Source organism: Vipera berus (assembly GCF_964194415.1).
Source record: "Vipera berus genome assembly, chromosome: 1".
Classification (NCBI taxonomy): Eukaryota; Metazoa; Chordata; class Lepidosauria; order Squamata; family Viperidae; genus Vipera; species Vipera berus.
Genome location: NC_138202.1, coordinates 270,949,566 through 270,974,422, shown reverse-complemented (window position 1 = coordinate 270,974,422; position 24,857 = coordinate 270,949,566). Strand labels below are relative to the sequence as shown.

The 24,857-nt window shown below is 39.8% G+C and overlaps 1 protein-coding gene across 1 annotated transcript in view; it reads left to right on the top strand.

Annotated features, from left to right (window-relative positions):
* Window positions 1-24,857, top strand: part of HIVEP2 (HIVEP zinc finger 2) — a 154,098-nt gene that overhangs the window by 70,098 nt on the left and 59,143 nt on the right. The window lies entirely within an intron of this gene.

Sequence of the window (24,857 nt, the reverse complement as noted above, 5' to 3'; positions counted from 1 at the left end):
AGGTAGCAGACAACGTCCAACCACTTCTGAAATCTTGCCAAGAAAACTACAGGGACTAATTCAGCAGTCTTAATTTGAAAGCATCTCCCCTGAAAAAGTCTGAAAAAGATATTAGGTTGCTTAAAATCTGGTGAATTATATGGCATTGTAAGAATGCTGTATTTACCTGGTCAAAAGTCCAGCTGTCAGGGTTCTGATCAATAAGACCAAGTAAATCAGAACTCTGAGGCAAGAAAGTTCCTCAAAGAACATGTTGATTGGATACATAATATCAGCACGTTCAAAAGTGAAAACAGATATAAACCTTCCCGCCAAGAATCAAAGTAATATAACGTAACAATTCCCACCCCTCTAGTCGTGCTGCCCAATAGAACCCCATGGCAGGCTTTTCTAATTCAACGATCCTCTTCCGTCCTTCCAGCATGGGAATGACCTTAGTTCCCACAAGAGTTGCTCATGCTTAAACTAACAGAAATACATCTCCCCCGTCACCTTCTTGAGGCAATCCAAAACGAAAAAAATGGCTGCAGCCAGGTTCATTGCAGAGTTGACACCAGCATCTTTACTGTAGCTCTTATACATAGTTCTTCTCATACTGAATTTATGCTTGAATTTTGGGTTGCCTACTTCTCTATTCCTAATACGAATACAGAAGTAGATTGACTGTATAGACATTGCCAGCTTGCCTAGTCATTAAGACAGAAAAAGTACAAAGTGCATATGAAGTTCATATGATACAGAACTGCAGATGCTTACACTACTATTTCTCGGTATTGTCTTCATGGGACAAAGCCAAACACATGAAAAAAACCCAAAATATTTTGGGCTTACCCTATTTACTGTCCTTTTCAAGTAAACATTGAAAAATTAAAATTTTGATTTTAAGCAACATTTACTGACCAAAAATCATGTTGCTACTTTAGTTACTAGTACATGTTGCATCGTTTAGTTTGCTCATGAAGTTGTTATACTTGGTATATTCCATATAAAACTGTTGTTTCATACATTTAAAGGTGTGATGAAGTAGGGGCTTGTGCCACATGATCTGAAGTTACTAAAATTATTTACATATATCAAACCTATACTAAATCTAAAAAATCACTTAATATTCTGCATATGGAACTTTTATTTTATTAAACCTTCGACTCCTTCTTCCTGTTCCGTTTTTTTATTGTAGAGTTTAGTGGCCAGAAGGATGCCTTCTTGCAATGCAAGAAACCCATAGATTTACTGTGTTTTCCTGAGCATGAAGTAGAATGCTTTCTCTTTTTAATCTTACATTCTCAGAAATGAATGAGGCCACTCTATAGCCCTACCTATTAGGGCCCAGTCAGGCTGGCAGAACATGAATAAAAGCTCTATAAAACTGATCTGGAGAGACATTACTTCCTTTTTTCTTCACTAGTAAAAATGTCAGTGCCCTTGTGAAATAGCTCTTATTCTTCTCCTCAGGATAATAATTGCAATGATTCTATATTCAAGAAACCTCCATTCACAGTTTTGAGCAGTTGTGTTGGATTGGTAAAGTGACCCACTCTAAGAACATTTCATTGAATCATAGAGTTAAAAGATACCTAAGAGGTGGTGAAGTCAAATTCTCTCCAAACACTGCAGGAGTCACTACACCATCTCCACTAAATGATATTCCAGCCTCCGTATCTCGCACTCACATAACAGTGAATTACAATGTTTTTGCCAAAAACTGCATTTACTGCATTGGGCAAAAAGGCTCCCTAGTGATCAGTGGGTCCACTTAATAGTCGTGGCACTCACTTAATGGATTCACTATATGCCCATAGTGATTTACTTAACAACTGCCCCTTTGCAATCATCAAAAAAACTTCCTAACAGTGAGGACAGTCAACCAGTGGAACAGCTTGCTGTTAGAGGTTGTGGGTGCTTCAGCAGTGATGGTTTTTAAGAAGAGATTGGACAGCCACCTGTCTGAAAGGGTGTAGGGTGTCCTGCTTAAGCAGGGGGTTGGACTAGAAGACCTCCAAGGTCCCTTCCAGCTCTATTCTGATTGATCAATCATGATTTATAACTATAATGGGCAGATTCCATTATGGTCATAAGTGGAGGACTACCTGTTAAATCCAAACCCTTTCCAGTGTGACATTTTTCAGATATGTCCACTCAACCAGACTCTTTAATTCCATCTGGGATAATAGCCTTTGAAAGCCTCTTTCAAGTTTATTGGAGAACTGATGGTTGAACTCAGTAGGACATGCATCCAAATAATCATGCATAGAAGCTTCTTTACTCTAAAATAACTTTAATACACTTTCAGGAAAGTGTTGTCAATACTGTACTGTTGTTGATTTTTTTTTAAATTGGAGATATTGAAAAACATTGATAGTCCATCAAAACCATCTTTATTATTTTAATTGGATGCTCTTGACTGAAAGCATGGTCTGATAGCTCTTCTGCCATTACATAGTAATGGCCGAGTAGCTCAGTAGTTGTATTTTTTATTTATATGCAACCTATTCTTTGGAGTATGAAATTTGGCAGGCTTTGAAAATTTTAAATCCAATTCAGTTCAGTTGGAAAAATGCCAGTGATTGTAATATAAGCAGAATCTAGACCTAAATCAGAGAAATAACAGTTTTATTTTGATTGCATTCTGGTCCTTACCCATCAAAGTAGTTTTTAAATTTTCACTAAATGTCATTGCTGACTAATGACGAGGAATGGTGATTATATTTCTAAGATAGAAATGAGGAACTGGTGAAATATACAAAAAAATGCTAAGCAAAATTTGCCAAGATTTTGTATTGATGATGAAGGTATCTGAAACATTTGGATTCAGAAAATGTATGAAATTAGAGAGAACCCATAAAATATTCTAGAATACTTCATTGGTTCCAAAGATCCCAGACTTTGCTAATTAGCTAGAGAAGAATTTGAAATGATATTTGTGAATATTTTATTCTTTTGATTTTAAGAAATAAAGTACTTCAGGATAAAGGACAAATCAGAGTATATTAACAGTTTTAGTCATAATTCACCTTAAGTGAAATGATTTTTTCTTTCTCCTGGTTTCAATTCAAAGATTTATAAACAAATAGTTGAGATTTGTGAGAAGCCTCTTCATACCTGTTCATTTCAATTGGAGAATGTTATAACATTTGCATCAATTCACATTAATTACTTTTAATTAATAAATCTTGATTTCCTATCTTTTATCTAGATTTTTATATAAACTATTCTGTCATTTGTAGTTCAGTCTTAAAGACACTTAGGTGTTTAATCAGTTTGAATCTCTTAGAACTTACGTTTGAGTAGATATGCTTATAATCTTGCCCTCAAAATATATTTTACTACGGTCCAAAAATCTTTACTATAGTATTTGCTCAACATTTTGTACTGAGTATTGAAATATTACAAAAACTCTTAAGGTTCTGGGCTATCGTGATACTAAGATATTGAGATATTAAGAGAGCATCCTTTTTCTATTTTGTACAAAATAATTTTATCTGGCAGATCTCCATTCCAAATTGGGCTACTTGCCACATAACACAAGTTTAATAAATTGTTATTCTATTAAAATCAATATATTCAACTAAGTATCTGATACAAAAATTGAAGAAATGTGCAAGAAATAGAGATTATAATGTGTTCTTGCTGTTGTTTCTTTAAAAAGACAATGATGCCAGGCTTGAAGTAATTGGAGTTGATCCACAACTTCTTGTTCAGCCATCTTGGTTAGAACTGGCAACTTTGACACAAGTCTATAGAGAGTGATTTCAATACTTTTTTTCAGGAGAGGACGGGTACCACTGCCTCCTTCAGGACAAGCAACACTCCCCCCCCATTTGAAGGAGGCATTAATGATCCTACATGAACCACTGACACCATGACATTCCAAGCAGGAAGTGGATCCAACGGACAAATGGTAGTCTGAATTTTTCCAAAGGACTCTATCCATCCACATCTTCTAAGCATAAGGAGATCAGAAATAACAGGCATGTTAGCCTTCTCCTCACCAACACCCAAAAAGTGACACCATCTCACAATGGATATTTTTATTTTTTTATTTTTTATTTTAATTCCATTTATATCCCGCCCTTCTCCGAAGACTCAGGGCGGCTTACAAGCTTAGCAGTAGCCTTCATTCTATGTATATGCCTGCTTATTAGGGCTTTCACACACACCCCAAGCGGCATTATTACAAAGTCAGCTTAATTGCCCCCAACAATCTGGGTCCTCATTTTACCTACCTCGGAAGGATGGAAGGCTGAGTCAACCTTGAGCCTGGTGGGATGCGAACCTGCACTAATTGCAGGCAGCTGGTGTTACTTAAGGAGGCATTAGCCCACTGCTCCACCAAGGCACCAAGGATATGAGCAACTTTGGGATAATTCAGCTGCTTCTCTGAAATGATATAGGATTTCCTGCTTGAGCAGGGGGTTGGACGAGAAGATCTCCAAGGTCCCTTCCAACTCTTGCCATTCTACTGTGGTGTTTTTTTTTGCTGTTAAGGGCACTAGGAGGCCTTCCCTAACCCTTTGGACTCCCAACAGCTGTCTTGGCAGTTTTCAGCAGAAACCCACCCATTTTTTTCTTCCTTCAGTGCCACTGCATCAGCTTTCTAATTGTAACAAGTTTTGTTAGGTCACATTTACTTTTCAGTTTCTTTTATGAGAACTCTAAATGCCTGCCTACTCACTGATACTAAATGGAGATATAGGAGATAAGTGAACAGGCAGAAGTCAATGAAGAATCCATAACTTAAAATTTCAATATCATAAAATTCTTGTTTCATTACTTTTAATAACTAATATTAATGTGATGATCTTGGCTTTTCTTACGACTCTGAAATCATATTTTAAGCATAGGTGCTTTGGGAAGAGTTACATTCTGAGAGTAAACCTTACTTTTTCTTGGTGGAGGGTATAATAATGATGGAAGGGATTCGCAAGAATTCAAAGAGAGATGTATAGGCTTGAACTTCAACTTCAGCCCAGGCTATATAGCATATTAAACGTACTGATTTAGGGACAGTATGGTAAAAGGGGTCAGTCCTAGAGGAGATCAACCCTGACTGCTCTTTAGAAGGCCAGATCCTGAAGCTAAAACTCAAATACTTTGGCCACCTAATGAGAAGGAAGGACTCACTGGAGAAGAGCCTAATGCTGGGAAAGATTGAGGGCAATAGAAGAAGGGGACGACAGAGAATGAGGTGGCTGGATGGAGTCACTGAAGCAGTAGGCGTGAGCTTAGATGGACTCCAGAAGATGGTAGAGGACAGGAAGGCCTGGAGGAACATTGTCCATAGGGTCGCGATGGGTCGGACACGACTTCGCAACTAACAACAACAACAACAATGGTAAAAGGGAGAAAATTGTAATGGAAGAAAAGCATGGCTAATTCATATGGTATTAATGGGGGCTTTCCAAAACCTTTGTATATTCTTCCATTTTTTCAGTTGAACTATAACAGTATCTGCACTGTTTCTGTGAATGCTTAAAAATGTTTGAGAAAGAGTGTTTGTATGGTGCATGATACATTACCTCCATGAGGATGCTGCAGTGGTCGTAAGCAGTGCTTTTTTTGTTAAAAAAAAGGTGCCGGAACTCACAGATATCATACAACCCAACTTGCTTACCCTACAAGGTTTACCTATGTAGTTGGGGAAAAAAAACCCTTCAATTTTTAGTGTATCTAAAAGACTAGGATTTTGTTCAAGGTAAGTTAATACTATTAATGTTACCATGCACTGTGTGGCTTTAAATAATAAGAAGGAATTTTATTAATCTTTTGGGACATTTACCACTGGCATACCCATTTAGTTTAATGAGTGGAGATGTCAGCTTTCTGTGTGGAATGAAATTGGTCCAATAAAACAAAATTTGGTTGCTTGTAAAAGACTGAATTATTTTTAAGAAATTGTCAAACAAAGTGGAAAAATTTACATTTGGATTTTAATATGGATATTGACCTGAAACAAAGTTGAAACTTTGTCAGTGAACAGAGTACTTTTAATTTACCTTTAGGTTAAACCCAATTTAATAAATAGATCTGATTAAACCTCATACTGTAGGTCTACCTTTACATCTGACCAATACATAATTAATATATATTAATAATAATAATAATAATAATAATAATAATACCTTCAAATCACAAGACATTGGCTTTATTCTTATTCTTCCCCTCTGCAGTTTGAATATAAAGTATAAAAGACTAAAAAGAGATTTTTGTAGACATCCCAGCCTTTGAACTACCCAAGGAACTGAAACAGCAAAGTTTCACTGTTGGGCAAGGCTCCATACCAGCTGCCTTTCTTTCCTCTTGCTTCGCCTCTTTTTAACCTCATACCCCACCTTCTGTAAGGGAAGGCAAAAGACTCACTCACCCTCTCATGAAAGTTGGCCTCCATGTTTATGTGTCTCCTACCGCCACCATCAGCTTCCACATGACATAGTCCGACCCAGCCAATCAAGCTACGCTCTGGCTGTGGTGCTCCGGCGCCTCATGGCTCCTCCTAGAAGAGGCAGACAGTACCGGAGGGGACCCCGCTCGCACCGTACCGCCAGTGGGGCATTTTCAAAAGCAAATGAGGATAGGAAGGGAAACAATAGGTAAAGAACGCAACTCTGGAAAATCCGTCAAAAAAAGGTGCTGGAACTCCGTTCTGGTGCGTTCTATGACAAAAAAAGCCCTGGTCATAAGTGTGAAAAATGGTCACAAGTCACTTTTTAGTGCGTTTGTAACTTTGAATAGTCACTAAATGAATTGTTGTAAGTTGAGGACTACTTGTACAGATGCACAATCTGAAGGCCCATGTCTTTATGAAGGCCTATAAAGCCTTAGATATGGGACCTGGAAACTTCTAAAAGTCCTATCAAATTGTAATTTTTAATATGACAAAAGAAATAAAGACTTAAATGTTTGCCTAGAACAGGGGTGTCAAACTGCCGGCCCACGGGCCAGATGCGTCATGCGGAAGCCGTGCCCACCCCATTGCTGGCAATGGCAAAATCATCCCGATACGTTGCGTGACGTCACGTGACGTCGCAAGTTTGACATGTTTGGCCTAGAAGATCAAATGTAAATATTGACTGTATTTAATCTGAATTCTTTTTTTCAGGCAATACAGTATTAATGTTTGTTCTGGCCCTGCCCACAGTTTTTGGAGTGTGGCATACTGTTCAAAGGCCAAGCACCGCCCGTTCCAGAGAAAGTTGTGTACCCTTGTTTTGCTTAACCGTCAAGAGTTGGTTTAATTTACTCAACTTGGCTTTTGTAGTGTAGGTATCAGTGCAGTAGAAATATCACAGGGTGGGGTTTTTGCTGTTTGTTTTGCTACCTGTAGGAAGTGTGTGCTTTTTATTCTTCTTGCCTGGCCTGAACTGCAAGACATGAATCCCAGCTGTAGTTTCAGCCAGCGAAGAGGAAGGAATTTGTCTGCAGTACAGTAAAAGGAAGTATTTGCTGTGTTATTGTGGTACATGGCCCCTTGCCATTTTTGATAAAGCATTAAGCGTTATGCACCCAAAGTCTACTGGCCTCTTGACCCGTCATCAGTCATCAGCTGTAAAGTGAGTTTGCATGAAACAGTAGCCCAATAGGAGAGCCATTGTTTCAGCATTGCACAACTTCTCTGGAAACGGAAACTAGAAACAAAGCATCCCAAATTGCTCTGCTTTGTACTATACTGTCCCGGCCCTGAGCTATTACAGTGAAGAGAAGCAAATGAATTCACAGTTAGGGGACTGAAGCTGGGTTCCTTTATGTGTACCCCATGTTGTGAATATAGTTCTTTAAGTTTTTAAAGGAAAGTTTAGGTTTTCTTCTTTGCTTTTTAAAGACCTCAGTTTGTACTCCATAGTTATCACGTAGGCTGGATATGATTTCAGGAATATAAATGTGCTGTGGTATTCTAGTATTGTTATATATATTTTTGAGGATATTTAGCAATGTGACATTTTGTATATTTTCTCAGAAGTAAATTGCAAAATATATTAAGGGTAGCGGAGAGAACGTTTACTCTTGTGTACTGTGTAGCATAACTTTTTCAGCGTACTTGAATTTGATTCAAAGAAAATGAAATTACAGTAAATTAAATACACTTAATAGGATTACTTGCCATGTATTCAACAATAGGTTTTAGGGAAGCCCTAGGAGCTATGAGCCAGCAGTGTGCAGCAGCAGCCAAAAAAGCTAATATAATCCTGGATTTTATAAACAGAGGCATAGAATCAAGATCACACAAAGTATTAGTACCGCTTTATAAAACCCTAGTAAGACCACACCTGGAATACTGCATCCAATCTTGGTCAAAAAAGATGTTGAGAGTTTGGAAAAAAATCAAGAGAAGAGCAACTAAGATGATCAAAGGCCTGGAGGCTAAAACATACGAAGAGTAGCTGCAGGACTTGGGTTTGGCTAGTCTAAAGTAAAGAAGAAATAGGGGAGACATGATAGCAGTGTTCCAGTATTTGAGGGGCTGCCACAAAGGAGAGGGTGTCAAATTATTCTCCAAAGCACCAGAGGGCAGGACAAGAAACAGTGGTTGGAAACTGATCAAAGAGAGAAGCAACCTGGAATTAAGGAGAAACTTACTGACAGTGAGGGCAATTAACCAGTGGAACTGCTTGCCTCCAGAAATCATGGGTGCTCCATCACTGGATATTTTTAAGAAGAGGCTAAACAGTAACTTGTCTGAGACAATATAGCTTCTCCTGTTTGAGCAGGGGGCTGGACTAGAAGATCTCCAAGGTCCCTTCCAGATTCTATTCTATTCTATTCTATTCTATTCTATTCTATTCTATTCTATTCTATTCTATTCTATTCTATTCTATTCTATTCTATTCTATTCTATTCTATTCTATTCTATTCTATTCTATTCTATTCTATTCTATTCTATTCTATTCTATTCTATTCTCTCTGAAGATTTTGAGGATTTTGGGCAACTTTGTGATATTGGGTAAGGTTGCAAGCCATAAGGCAGGATTTGGCTTTTGTTTGTTTTGGGGGAGGGGTTGGTTTGTGTAAGTAAACTAATTGATGCAAAAGAAACATAATTCTTGTTTTATTTTCTTTCGGCTAATACAAATAATTTGCAAATAAAAGTTGATACAGCAAAATATTTATCTTGGTTTATTTGAGAAGATTGCTTCATCACTTTCTCTGTAATATTCCTTCTAATCTGTTGGAATTAAGTTCATTATTATGATATGTGTATGCCACAAGTACCCAAGGCCAGTCAGACGATTAGATCTGATCACTCAGGAGTGTCATTTTTCTCTTATAGTTTACTTTTGTGTTTTAAAAAACATTGCAGGGACATAACCATATGCAAATATGCTGTAGCTCAGTAATAAGGAAAGTTTTTTTGGCACCCAAGAATCATCTCCCTCTTCACCAGGCTATTATTGTAAATATCTTAGTAATTTAATAAAAAAGAAATCTTGAGTTTTCTTTTCTTAATAATAAAAGAGCCAATTGTACTATGCTCATGCAAGAGCGTTTGGGAAAATATTGCAATAAAATGATTACATTTTTGCAGGATATATATCCCATTGAAATTTAAACTTAAATAGCCTTTCAATCAATCAGAATAGAGCTGAAAGGGACCTTGGAGGTCTTCTAGTCCAGCCCCCTGCTCAAGCAGAAGACCCTATACCATTTCAGACAGATAGCTGTCCAGTCTTTTCTTAAAAGTAATGAAGCACCTACAAGTTCTGAAGGCAAGCTATTCCACTGGTTAATTGTCCTCACTGTTAGGAAATTTCTTCTTAATTCCAGGTTGCTTCTCTCTCTGATCAGTTTCCATCCATTGTTTCTTGTCTTGTCTTCTGGTGCTTTGGAAAAGACTTTCTGGTGCTTATTGCAAAGCACAATGTTTACAAATGGCTTACAACGGTCAATATTTATAAGACTCTTCCACTGTCTTTATTATGTCAATCTTTTTTATATTCAGGAAAATGTATTATTTAATTCTTTAAGTTTCAGAAACCGGATATATGCTGGTCTGAAAGACCTTTGTATAAGAGGGTGAGAGACAGGTATCTTGGTCTATATACCAAACGAATGACCCATTGGGATCCCCATATCAAAATAACTTACCTTATGTCCGGCCAGAACTTGAAAATAACATTCAACGTAGCACAGTATTTAAACAAAATGATCCAGTTAAGATCTGCATATGTGGGACTGATTGGGGTAGATTGTAAGGGCGACTCCGAAATATAATGTTACCATATTTTATCTATATCTTAAATTTGTATTTTATTACTATTTTAACTTAAATTGTATTTTAATTCCATTTTAAATTGTATTTTATCAAATTCCATTTCGGATTGCTTTTATCTAGTTTTGGTGACGGTTTGTTGCTGGAACTTTGTACTTTGATATGGCCCAAGGGCTAATCAATAAAGTTGTTGTTGTTACTTGAAAGACCTTTGTTGTTCCTGGTCACGTGACATATTGTTGTGCACAGATAACTGAAGCTTATGTATCTGGTTTAAGATTGTTTAACCGTTTTAAGTTTAATATTTTCTGCAAAAATGACAGTCATTTGCATAAATATGTTGTTTTGTCCATGTGTGTGTGTGTGTGTATGTGTGTGGGCAAAAGATGTGCTTTGAACTTAACTGAAAGTGTACGGGGGTGGCTGGGTAATTAGAATTTCCTAGCGCTTTCTCTGATATGCAACCTGCAGTAAATTAGATAATGTTCAAAATCCTAGAATATAGAAAGATAGCCATTTATTTATTATTTGTTTATTGAATTTATTTGCTGCCCATCTCATTGTCATGCAACTCTGGACAGTTTACAGTAAAACCAATATAAAAGATTAAAACAGTAAGATAATAAAAACATTAAAATTAACAAAGGTAGCCATTTTGTATCCTAGGTTATCTGGGATCTGTAGATATACTGCATTCTGATCCATAAAAGAAAGATAATTTACATAAGCGGCTGTTAGTAACGTTAGTGTCAATAAACTAGTAAGAAAACACAAAATACATAATTTTCCTAGAGCAGGCATGTCAAACTCATGACGTCATATGACATCGTGTGACGTATTGCGACTTTTCCCCCATTGCTGGCAATGGGGCGGGCGCGGTTTCAGTATGATGCATCCGGCTTGTGGGCCAGCAGAGTGACATGCCTGCCCTAGAGTCTTAAGCCACCAATTTTCAGAAGTTTTATTTAGACCTCATTACCAAATCATGAAAAAATGTCCAAGTTCAGGAAAAAAGTTCTCTCATCTTTGACATTTTGATTGGCCCAATGTCTAACAATAGATTACTGTTTAGAAATTATCCTGTTTTGTGAAATCTTCTTGTGTTTTTCTCAGTGCTTTTTTCGTAAAAGAAAAAGGTGCCAGAACTCACACAAGTCATACAACCCACCTTGCCTATCCTACAAGGTTCCATCCAAAAAAGGTGCCGGAACTCCATTCTGAGCGTTCTATGACAAAAAAAGCCCTGGTTTTTCTTGTGTTTTTCTTCTGAGGTGTATCATAGCCATTCTTGACTTACAGTGCCTTAACTGAAACTATACTATGCCGGTATAAAATAGTTGGGCTGATTCCAAAAAAATAAACAATGAGCAAATTCCCATTTGAGTAACAGCACAGTTTAAGATGTTTTATGTTTGCATAGCTAGAAAGAGTCCTAAGTGCTAGTCAAGATGCCTGAAAAATTGCCATGAATTGCTAGGTGTCTGCAGTATTTCAGCTCAGCAAATGTGGTTCCAAAATAACATGAGACTCCTAAAATAACAATCCTTTAACTTGCAGTTCTGCACTGCTTGTGTGCTTGATCGAAATATTAATCAGAAGCTACAGTGAGTTGAAAACAATAAGAAAATGTTATTATGTAATTAGGAAATCTTGATTTCCGTTTGTTTTTCTCTCAAGCAAGTGTCAGCACTGAAGAATCTACAAAATAGCGTAATCAACCAGAGAGGAACTGAGCTAAAAATCCATTGCAATTTTGTATGAAAGCAAAATTTTTGAGATTTATTAAACTAGTTGCTCATATGGGTTAATAATAAGCCTGCAACTACTTAGCAACCTTTTCTTTACTGATCAGAATTTACAACTAAAACACTTGTTTTATTTCAAGTAACATTCAGATTTCAGAAATACTACTTTTTATAGAATAAACACATTTCATGCATTTGAATTTTTTTATTGTTCATACAGCAACTTCGAAACAGCAACAATGATGGAAAATGTAGGTTTCACTGTGGAATTTACTGCCCTTAAATGTACTGACAACAATGAGAATCAAGCCGCCAGTGGTTGGGACTGGAAAATTCATCATTAAATGGTGCAGTCATTAAGCAGGATACCACCTGACCATGATTTGTTACCTTCCCTGCTAACTTCCCCATTGGCTTTGCCTTGCAAATGGCGATCACGTGGGATGCTCTGCAACCATTGTAATTATGCAGTGATTAACAAAGGACGCTGCACAGGTCGTAACTGCAAAGACAGGTTGTAAACCACTTTTTTCAGTGCTGCCATATCTTCAACAAATGGTCCTAAGCGGAAGATTATTTGTATTTTATGTCTATAGATTATACTAATTATTGAATTCACAGTAAAATATCTTAGTTATTATTACACGTTAGGGAGCAGCAGTGAAAGATGAGAAAACAAGGTCTTTCTGTTCAGGCTTTCAAATTGGCTATCATACAAACTAAAAACGTACTAAAATCATGACTTATATAATGGCATATATATATCAGTTAAAGTCTGTTAGCTGCCAATGTGCATGATTAGGGACATAATGCTTTCTCTTTTTCCCACCCTGTTTGTAGCCCTGCTCATATGTGCCCACATTGGAGATTTTGTGCCCCAAACTACATAATTTGTAAAAAAGATGTGGATTTGTTTCTCCATGAACTCAAAACGGAGGGGAGGGAAGGATGGGAAAACATGGCAAAGCTTACCAGACTACTAGAAATTCACAGATAACATAATAAATTGGGTTATGGTCACTAATTCAGATGTACTATGTACTGGCAGCTTAACGTTTATTGGTATCAAATTTTGCAGTTCTCTCTTTCATAAATAGTTTGTGCTATGCTTTCACTAAGGGTATTTTTAGCTTCTTTGGGTATCATAAAAATATACAGCAGTTTTCTTTTTGTGTTGATTTTTTTAAGTATATCTCATAAGGGCATGTAGGGAATTTGGCTAGTATTTTTAATGAATTTTGCAAATAAATACAGCTATTACTTGTTAATCAGAATTCAGTCACTTACTTGCTCTCTGTTTCATCAAAGTATTATATGTGATTTGTGTTGTTACTTTTACTCTTCACTTTAAATAGGTCTTACTGATTGTCCTTAGAGAAAGTGGGTTACAATTTAATTTGGCTTTCTTCCAATGGGGTGAATAGCCCTTAAAACTGGAGAATGTTAATCCCATTGAATCCATGTTGTCCCATTTTTATCCTAAATACTTTGATGCTATGGTATTTCATTATTATGTAGATTTTTAGTGTTTCTTTTTCCAGGTAATGAGTAGTATTTTTCACTTTTAACCTTTCTTGTTTTGCTATTTTTCCTTAGCATACAATTCCCATCTGTTGTTCAGTTAGTTTGTGACTTTATAGATAATATTTATCCAAGATTGTCAGTAAAAGCTTCTTTCATTCTTACTTGTGTTATCAGTAATAGTTCTTTTCCTATTGCTTTTAGTTTTTCCAGGCATTACAATCATCTCCAAGCTTAGCTTCATTAGTTGTCCTTCAAGTAAGCAGCTTCTTATTTGGCACTGCTGATTATAATTTCAGTTTCTTCTAGTTCAACATTTTATTATATAGTCTTCATATTAATTGGAGCCATTTACTTGCTTGATATTGCTTCTTGATGAGCATACAAATTCCTATTTAGGGAGATAAAATGGCTTGATATATCTATATTTTAAAGACTATGCACAGTGTTGTGGTATACGCCAGTGTTTTTCAACCACTGTTCCGCGGCACACTAGTGTGCCGCGAGATGTTGCCTGGTGTGCCGTGGGAAAAATTCGAAAGATTTAAAAAAAATGTCCGCCCGAAGAAGCCGGGGCCACATGAGGCTGGGGCTCCGGACAGCCCGCACCGTAGTGCTTCGGAGGCGGCGAGGCCGGCAGTTGCAGTTGCAGCTGCTGCTGCTGCTGCTTCATCGTCGTCCTCCCCGGTGCTTCCCTCACCACCGCCGCCGCCGCCGCCTTCGCCGCCTTCGCCGCCTCCTCCTTCTTCTTAGACAGCTCGCCAGGCAGAGCGCATCCTCCATCCGCCTGCCCCGCTCTGCCTGCCCTGCACGTTGGAGGGGAAAAGTTCACCGGAGGTTCACGAGCTTTCTCTCCTACCCATTGCCGGCTTGCCCAGCGTTGGGGTGAGCCTAGGACCCGGGGAAAGGAAGCACCCCACTCCCCGCCGCCGCCGTTGCCTCCCCGAGTGGGCTTTTCAGTTCGGTCTCTCCGCTGCCCAGGCGGCTTTCAGCTCCCTCTCGCCTCGCAGCGCCGCACTCCAGTCAGTTTTGCAGGCTCAAGTTACAAGTTGTTTGCGTCTCTCGCCTTGCAGCCACCTTCCTCTCTGCCCAACTCTCTCTCGAGCTCCCGGGGAGAAAAGGGGAGGGGGCGCCGTTGCTCACTACCACAACACCCCCTGGAGGACGGCCGCGACGGATCGGGCGAAGCGGTGGGATCGTTCGAGGCTTCTCCGAACTCTGCTCGAATCCTTCCCTGGTGGCGGAAGACGTCATCGACCTCCTTTCCCATTCAGCGCTGAAGAAAAGGGCGGGAGAAAGTGGTGGGGGGGAAAGGGGGAGATGGTCTCCGTTTCCCCAGGCCGACTTTTTTCTGGCCGAGAAAGGCGGATGGGCTTCGGGATGACATTAGCGCCCGCAAGCGCTAATAAAGCTTTAGGCCGCCATAATAATGATAAATGATTACATTAGCTAGCAAACTAGGGCTTCCTTGTTCTCAGGGCTGTTTGGGAAGATACAGTATTTCTGTTTATAACGAAAAGGAACCTCTCTTAACTTCCCTCTGCTTGGCCTTAAAGCAGGGGTAGGCAACCTTGGCTCTTTTATGACTCATGGACTTCAACTCCCAGAAGTGCTTGAAAATTACTGGTGAGAAGAATTATTTTCTTTTATGGTTTCAGGAACCATTAACGGTAAAATTTTCAGGAACCATTAACGGTTAAATTTTTTAACATTTTCTAATGGTGGAGTGCCTCGTGATTTTTTTCATGAAACAAGTGTGCCTTTGCCCAAAAAAGGTTGAAAAACACTGGTCTACGCAGCCAAGAGTTTGGATTATCAATAAAGCACAAATAGACATCTTCTGAAGTTCCCCTTGCTTTCTCCTTTTCATCAGATGCTAGCAATGTGATCTCAGATGCCCCAGCTTCTAAAACCTACTTGTGTGTATCTTGCAATTGTTCCATGTACTGTTGAAATCTAGATTACAAAATCTTGAGCATGAATTAAATTCCTGAAAAAAAAATGTTACTATTGCATTAGTCTGCAGTATTTATCTTTAGATGTTTGGATAATGCTTAAGGAACTAGGTTAGGAATAGAGCTTCATCTAAACCCATTCAGAGTAGTCAAATCTGACTACAGTGACAGATGGCAGAGGTATATTCCATCTGCCACTAAACTACCCATGACAACAGAGATGCAACTCATCCCGAGAGGCTACCTTTAGTGTGCTGTTAGAACTTCTGAAGCTTGAGACCAGAATACTTCAAAATTCATGTTTTCTCATGAAATTGCCTGGCTTTTAAGATCATTGGGAGGCCCTCTTCTCTGGTTTTACACCATCAGAGGGGCAATTCACTGTGAATCATAAGACAAGGGTCTTCAGTGTTCTGGAACTCTCTGCCTAGCAAAGACTGGTTACATTTGCTTCTGGCAAAAAGATTTATTGAGAGAGGCTTTGGGCCTCTCATTTGTTTGGATCTGATGAGTACTGCTGTTTCTTTTCCCTAGATATGTTTTGGAGTTTTTACCTTTTTAATTATATCCTTTATATTCAAAATAAGTAGCCTTATACAATTTTTAACGGAAGCATGGCATGTATATTTATATATAAGGATAGGTGGTGCAGTGGCTCAGTGCTCCATGCACCAACTCCTGCCAACCTAGCAGTTTGAAAGCATGCGAACGCAAGTAGATAAATAGGTAACACTTTTGCGGCAAGGTAACAACGCTCTTTGATGTCATGCTGGCCACATGACCACAGAAATATCTTTGGACAGTGCTGGCTCAATATCCTTGAAATATTTATTTATTTATTTTATTACATTTATATACCGCCCTTTCCCGGAGGACTCAGGGCGGTTTACAGGGAATTAAAAACCAAAAATACAAAAGTTAAAACCAGTTTAAAAAGATTAAATTTATCCCTGTACAAATAAAACCCCAGTTAAAATAAATTAATCCTCAGCCTGGGCCAGAGAGCTCGAAGAGCCAGGTCTTCAGGCCCCGGCGGAATGAACGGAGGTCGGGGGCAGTCCTCAGCTCCATTGGCAGCTGGTTCCAGAGGGCAGGCGCCCCCACTGAGAAGGCCCTATCCCTGGGTGTTACCTGCCGGCAATCTCTTACCGGTGGGACCCTGAGAAGACCCTCCCTGTGGGAGCGCACTGGACGAAGGGAACTTGATGCTGGCAGCAGGTGTTCCCTCAAATACCCCGGACCCAAGCCATGTAGGGCTTTATAGGTAATGAGCAGCACCTTGAATTTCACCCGAAGGGCAACCGGAAGCCAATGCAGCTCGCGGAGTAGAGGAGTTACATGGGAGTATTGGGAGACCCCCATTACAACTCGCGCGGCCGCATTCTGCACCAGTTGAAGCCTCTGAGTGGTCCTCAAGGGCAGCCCCATGTAGAGAGCGTTGCAGTAGTCCAAACGGGAGGTCACGAGCGCATGAGTAACTGTGCGTAGGGCATCTCGGTCCAGATAGGGACGCAACTGGCGCACCAGGCGAACCTGGGCAAAAGCCCCCCTGGTCACGGCTCCTAAGTGGTCTTCAAAATTGAGTCGTGAATCCAGGAGGACGCCCAAGTTGCGAGCCCTATCAACGGGGGGTAACACCTCACCCCCCATCATTAGAGATGGAATAGTCTGGTTGACCCGAGATGCCGATATGCACAGCCACTCAGTCTTGGCGGGATTGAGACGAAGCCTGTTTCTCCCCATCCAGACCTGGACCACCTCCAGGCACCGGGACATCACAGCGAGGGCATCACTGGGTTGGTTTGGGGTGGAAAGAAAAAGTTGGGTATCATCAGCGTACTGATGATACCCCACCCCGAAACCACGAATGATCTCACCCAGCGGCTTCATATAGATGTTGAACAGGAGGGGCGAGAGAACCGACCCCTGAGGAACTCCACAAATGAGAGGCCTCGGGGCGGATCTCTGCCCTCCCGTCAACACCGACTGCGAGCGGCCCAGGAGATAGGAGGAGAACCACCGTAAAACGGTGCCTCCCACTCCCAACCCCCTGAGACGCCGCAGCAGGATACCATGGTCGATGGTATCGAAAGCCGCTGAGAGATCTAATAGGACCAGGACAGAGGAGCAACCCCTGTCCCTAGCCCTCCAGAGATCATTCACCAGCGCGACCAATGCCGTCTCCGTGCTGTGTCCGGGTCTGAAACCCGATTGGTACGGGTCCAGATAATCAGTTTCCTCCAGGAACAGAGGAAGCTGATGCGCCACCACACTCTCAACAACCTTCGCCAAAAAGCGAAGGTTGGAGACTGGATGATAGTTATTTAAAACAGCCGGGTCCAAGGCAGGCTTCTTGAGGAGGGGTCTCACCACCGCCTCCTTCAAGGCAGCAGGGAAGACACCCTCCTTCAAAGAAGCAGTTATTACTGCATGGAACCAGCCTCGTGTCCCCTCCCGGGCCGCATAAGCTAGCCAGGAGGGGCACGGATCCAACAAACAGGTGGTGGTGCTCAGCCTCCCCATGATCCTGTCCACATCATCAGGGGAAACAGGGTCGAACTCAGTCCAGGTAACATGCTCAAGACCGTCCGATTCCTCCACATCAGACTCTGCCCAGTCAGAGTCCAGACCGGTCCGGATCTGAGCGATTTTGTCCGCCAGATGATGACTAAACTCCTCGGCTCGTCCCCGCAAGGGATCCTCCCTCACCTCCTGGTTAAGGAGGGAGCGAGTTACCCTAAACAGGGCGGCCGGGCGATTATCTGCGGACGCGATAAGGGCAGCAAAGTAGTTAGACTTCGCCGTCCTTATCGCCGCAAGATAAGACCTTATAAAGGTTCTTAACTGCAATCGGTCAGATTCGGATCGGCTGGACCTCCAACCGCTCTCTAGACCTCGTCTCCGACGCTTCATCTCCCGGAGCTCCACAGAGAACCATGGAGCCCAACGGGTTCTGCGCCGGGTCAGAGGTCGCAAGGGTACAACGCAGTCAAGTGCCCCGGCGGCCGCCCTTTCCCAGGCATCCACCAGAGCATCGAGTGGGCTGTGGGTAAGGGTGATGGGTATAGGCCCAAGCGCCCTCTGGAACCGTTCCGGGTCCATTAGGCGCCTGGGGCGGAACCACCTGGTCGGAGAGAGATGTGCACCACCCCTTATAATTAGCAAAGATTATCAGAATAAAATCCACAGCAACTGCTTTACCTATTTTATTATTTATAAGGTGCTTTGAGGACATTGTGTTATATAGTATATAATACACCTGTATTACAGAGGTCCAATTGCATAATTATAGCTAATCTGTATTATGCAGATTTGCTGATGTTTATCAGTATTTGGTTATCAGCATTTTCAGTGGCATGGGCAATATTGTCAAAATTGTTTTATTGATTGGCATCAATCTTATCTCTTTGTGTTAAGTTTTTAAACAATTTAAATTATACAAGATAGTTGTACTGGCCAGGTAGAGCAGCTCATATACCATAATGCATTATATTTTGGAGTACCAACTTGAAAGCTTTGTCCCTCTATATACTTTACTCTTTGTGTAAATGTGCATGGAGCAATTGCCATCCAGCTGTCTTTGCACATCAAGCCTGGCTAGTTAGGGCATGAAGCCCAGCTGGTGGCATCTAAATTGCTGTATTTGCTGAAGTTTGTGAGTTAAGAGGATGTGCACTTTCTAATTTAGCCTTTGGCTGGAATAAAAGATCTGACTTTATGAGCAGCAGCATATAAATGATGCTTGGCATTTTTAGAATGGGTTTATTTATAGCTTGTTTATAAAGATTTTTGTTTAATACTTTTTAGTCCAACTAATATTCTATTTAAATATAAATATATCAATAAAGGTTATAGATGAAGTCTGTAGGCAAATCTATTTATATTGGTTAATCCAAACTGAGCTGGGCTTGGGGATAAGCAGTCTTACAATCTATTTCCAGTAATATCTGCAAAAGCAAACAAAAACGTAAATATCAATCTGTTTATTATACAAAGAAGAGGGAGTCAAGCTATTCTCCAAAGCACCTGAAAGCAGGACAAGAAGCAACGGATGGAAACTAGTCAAGGAGAGAAGCAACCTAGAACTAAGGAGAAACTTCCTGACAGTTAGAACAATTAACCAGTGGAACAACCTGCCTCCAGAAGTGGTGAATGCTCCAACACTGGAAGTTTTTAAGAAGAGACTGGGCAGCCATTTGCCTGAAATGGTATAGGGGGTTAGACTAGATGACCTCCCAGGTCCCTTCCAACTTCTTCTTCTTCTTCTTCTTCTTCTTCTTCTTCTTCTTCTTCTTCTTCTTCTTCTTCTTCTTCTTCTTCTTCTTCTTCTTCTTCTTCTTCTTCTTCTTCTTCTTCTTCTTCTTCTTCTTCTTCTTATTATTATTATTATTATTATTATTATTATTATTATTATTATTATTATTATTATAAGAATATTCCCTTTGTGTCATAGAGAGGCGTATCTTTTAAAAAGTCTTTCAATAGTATAGATCAGGGGTAGGCAACCTCGGCTCTTTTATGAGCCGAGGTTGCCTACCCCTGGTATAGATGATGATCTGGAGGTCCTCAGAATGATTTCCCCAAAATAGATATTCAAACAATGCTAACACTGATTATTAGTACTGATCCAAGATGGTCTGATCCTTTTCCATTACTATTTCTGACACTTTCCCCTTGCATTTTTAATAACAATGGGCTACTGTTCATATTGATCATGTATTACTTATTATTTATTTAAAGAAGAGCTGTGGTGGCACAATGATTAGAATGCAGTATTGGAGGCTAATTCTGCTGTCTGCCAGCAGTTCAATTCTCACCGACTCAAGTTTGACTCAGCCTTCCATCCTACCAGGTCGGTAAAATGAGAAGCCAGGTTGTTCAAGTCCACAAGGCAGTTGAAAGTCTCCCAATCAAAATAAACCCACCAGGCAAAATTAAATCCACAGCACAAGAGTGTTCACCAGGCAAGGAAAGTCCAGGGTTCACAAGGCACAGTGTCAAACCAAAGCGAGGGGAGAATCACAATGACCGCAAAACACACAGCTAATAAACAAACACATTGTTCCCAGCATCACCTCCATCTGCTGCTGTGCTAAATAGTCAATTTCTGGTTCAGCCAATCAAGACGGGCGAGGCTTTCTCCTCATGAGTAACCTGGTTGATTTTCACTGCTCCTTGCTTTTCTGCCCTACATGTTCTTGGATCAGGTGCAGAAGGCAGTTCTTCTTCCTCATCCATGACCAGCTGCAGCTACATGCTTTCCCCATCTGATGCATCAGGGCTGTCCTGCTGCAGCTGTGTTTCAGCCAAATCACTCTTAGGTGGCTATTTGGAGCCATTGACCAAACTCCCCTCCTGAGGAGCCAGGAACTGGTTCATCCTCTCACCAGCTGACATCTGAAGACTTATCTGGGGAAGCGTCTGGGACAGTCATAACAGTCTCCCTCCTGGGACTCACCGAATGTAATTCCATGACAGATGGGACCACAGCATGCCTTGTCTGCCAGACATGACGGAATGGGCAGATGTAAACAAAGAGAGGTGGTCTTTAAGATAATGTGGTGGAATCACTGACTAAAGCAGAGGAGGAACTAAATAGACATTCCAGCATGAAATTGCTATGTGAGAGGAAGTGACAGAGGCCAGACTATTGAAGCCTTCATCTGCAGTTTCACGAGGGACTGCAGTCTGACAAGATTTTTGTACATGGGTGATCAGCAATAAAGAAACTGCTTAGATCTGTTCATGGAGTTGTTCTGGTTCCTTGTGCCTGACAGATAACCTTTCCCCATGCCATGAAGGGATTTTAAAGTTAAAACTGGCACCTTGAATTGGACCTGGAAGCAAACTGGCAACCAATGCATCTCATGGAGCAGAAACATAACTGCCTACACTACTGTATTTTGCATCAGCTGAAACATCTGGTTACTTTTCAAGGGCATATTACAGAATTATATTGTACTGCATATTACAGAAGTCCAAACGAGGTGAATAGGGCATGAGTGATAGTATTTGGTTGGAATTTGTAGACATTATATCGTAAAGACTGATTCAAATAGTGGACATTGTTTGCAGATCAGATTTTCCCAGATCTCTGCATGTCTTATAGATTGCCTCTGAAGGTTTTGAAGGTCCATAGAATAGATTTAGTGTGAAAAGAAAGAGAAATACTAACAGAAATCCACTCATACAGTGTTAGACAGAGCGGAGAGAAGAAAACCTGAATACTGTCAAAGAAAGTTAGACATGGACTGTATTTTTAATGTGTTAAAATAACTACTGATACATTTCATGCAGAATAAAAAATACAGAATAACAGAGTTGGAAGTGGCGTAGGAGGTCTTCTAGTCCAACCCCCTGCCATAGTAGGAGCCCCTTACCAGTCACGATAAATGACTGTTCAATCGCTTCTTAAAAATCTCCAGTGTTGGAGCACCCACAGCTTCTGAAGACAAGCCATTCCACTGATTAATTGTTCTCAGTGACAGGAAATTTCTTCTTAATTTAATTTGAATCTCTCTTTGATAAGTTTGATAAGTTTCCATCCATTATTTGTCTTGCCCTCAGCTGCTTTGGAAAAAAGGTTGTCTGTCCTCTCTTCTCTGTGACCCCCCCCCTCAAATATTGGAAGACTGCTGTCATGTCACCTCTAGCCCTTCTCTTCGTTAGACTAGACATACCAGTTCCTCATATGTTTGAAAAACGCAACTGTTCATCATATGTTTCAGCCCCTCCAATCCTAGTCTCAATCATCTTTGTTGCTGTTCTCTGCACTCTTTCCAGAGTCTCAACATCTTTTTTGTATCATGGAATTTACTTGAGTTTATAAAGGTATACTTTTAAAAATTTATATTGAATTTTGGAGTGCCAGATGAAAAGAAGGCTTAATCTAATTGTTTTCTAAATAGCTCAGAGATGGACATGCATGTTCTTTGTTAAAGAAGAGTGTGTTCCACTAGTGCAATATATTTCGTAAACAGAATCAGTCTTTGTAAACGGAGCTTAATAGGAAAGGCCTTTTTTTGTGCGGCAGTGACCAACATTTCCTTTGAAGGGGTGTAATCAGAAGAACACTATGCCTTTCATGTAATTCTTTCCTCTGTGCCTTAATTCTGGACCACATTCTTCTGCATTGAAGAAAACTGTAGATTTCAACTAGTGCAAGGAGATTGAGAATTCACATAATTATCTTTGAATAAAGTAGCACGTAGGGCCTGCCTGATATTCTCCATCAGGCTTCCAATGACCTGGCCTTGCCTCTAGCATTCTCTGTCCATTGGGGCTATAACTCTGAAGAGGTAGCTGACTTACCCAAGTAAGCATCCCATGCAGTTAGTAAGAAACTTGCTTAATGACATGAAATGGATGGCATTATAAAAAAAATGTCCTTCTCTCTATCCTCCAATATGCCTGATAAAGCAGAGGATGCTTCCTAAAGGTTATTTTGAATACATTTAACAGGTTTTGTCTTTTGCTGGTTTTTACATTCTTATATAATTTTTTAGTACTCAGAAAGGCAAAATATACTGTCATATGAATTTATTTTAACTGGCAAAAAATCCAAAGTAGCTGGTAGCCCCTTTTCTGACTAACAAACCTTATTAAAAGACAACCTTTTGTGAAGTGTAGATTCATAAAAATACATAATAAAATACATTCATAAATACATACATAAAATACATTCATAAAATACATGTTTCTTACTATTGGAGATTAATATAGCTCTCGTCCTATAATGTTTGTCCTCCCATGGTTGCTTTTGGAAGCAATTTGTAAGGAGTAAATGACATGTGGAATAAAAACAAGTGGATGCACAACATCAAGAGAAGTTTATATATTCACTAAATGTTTGCTGATATGAGTAACAGTCAGTTAACAGTCTCACAAAAAATGATGGACTGCGCCCAGAGGTGTTTGTAAGTTCAAAATAGGAGTGGGAAATAAGAAGGACTACAAAGTTATTTTATTCAGTTTGGTCTAGTGCAGGGGTAGGCAATCTTCACTCTTTTATGACTCATGGACTTCAACTTCCAGAATTCTTGAGCCAGCATAGTCATAAAAGAGCCAAGGTTGCCTACTCTGGTCTAGTGGTTAAGGCGCAAGACTGGAAAGCAGGAGACTGTGATTTCTAATTCTGCCTTAGGCATGAAAGTCAGATGAGTGACCTTGGGCCAGTCACACTCTGTCAGCCCAACTTACCTCACAGGGTTGTTGTTATGGGGAAAATAGGAAAAGGAAGGCATGCTGAATATGTTTGCCACCTTGAGTTATTTGTAAAAATAATAAAGGTGGGATATAAACAAACATCCCTATTTAGGCAGCTGAGAATGTGACCCTAAAATTTCCAAGCTAGTTACATTATTTTGAATATGATACTATATTTTTTATTCCCAAAGTACTGTAGTAATAGATATATTAGAAAACCTAACTTTCCTACAGCACATTATTTTACATTGAATTGGAATCACTATCAATATTTCTGCATGCCTCAAACCATATTTTTACTTTGCAATCATTCTCCTAGAAATGTAATAATAGCCAGTTGTTGGTCTGGGGTCCATTTAGTTTCCTTTTAAATCATGATTCTTTCTATGTAAATAAAATGCATGGAATTCAAAGTGAAAGCACTCTCAGTGAGTCAAGTGATCTTTTTAGCTTCCTGAGAGAATAACCCATCTCTGATTTAGTTCTTTCATCCAGGGCTTTTTTCCCTCATAGAACGCTCAGAACGGAGTTCCGGCACCGTTTTTGGATGGAACCTTGTAGGACAGGCAAGGCGGGTTGTATGACATGTGTGAGTTCCGGCACCTTTTTCTTATACAAAAAAAGCACTGCTTTCATCTATTTAAATAAAAACAAGTCTCTGAAAAAGAAAAACTGATCAGGATTTCAGAAGACAAATGAGTTCAGCCACTTTTCTTCATCTGCTGTAGCACTGAGATTGGCTAAATCAGGATCAGATATATTATTCACTCTTTTCAAATTAAAAAAAAAAGCCTTCTTCATTCTAACAGAAATTGATGGCAGCCATCAATAGCGATACTAGCTGACGTGTTGGCGGAAGAACTGACATCTTAAACTGTTATTTTCGTACTCTACTCAAATAATCCTATCCTTATTGAATAAAAATTAGAATATGAAATGGGTACCAAGAAATACTGAGTTTAATTATCATTATTCTTTTTGTAAGATAATTGGCATCGCTGACTACTTGTTCTATTGTAAAATTCCTGGATTGAAAGGAGTCATGAATGTATGAATGTTTGGAATTTATCCCATAGTCCAGTATTTTTTGCTGAATTAATTGCTAATGATAGATCAACAAAACAGCAAATATATACTTGTTTATGAACTAATTCGTACATTAGATGCTGCGGAATAAAGCCTTGATTTCTCACACTTCATCTCTTTCAAAAGGCAGCACTTTGTTTTAGT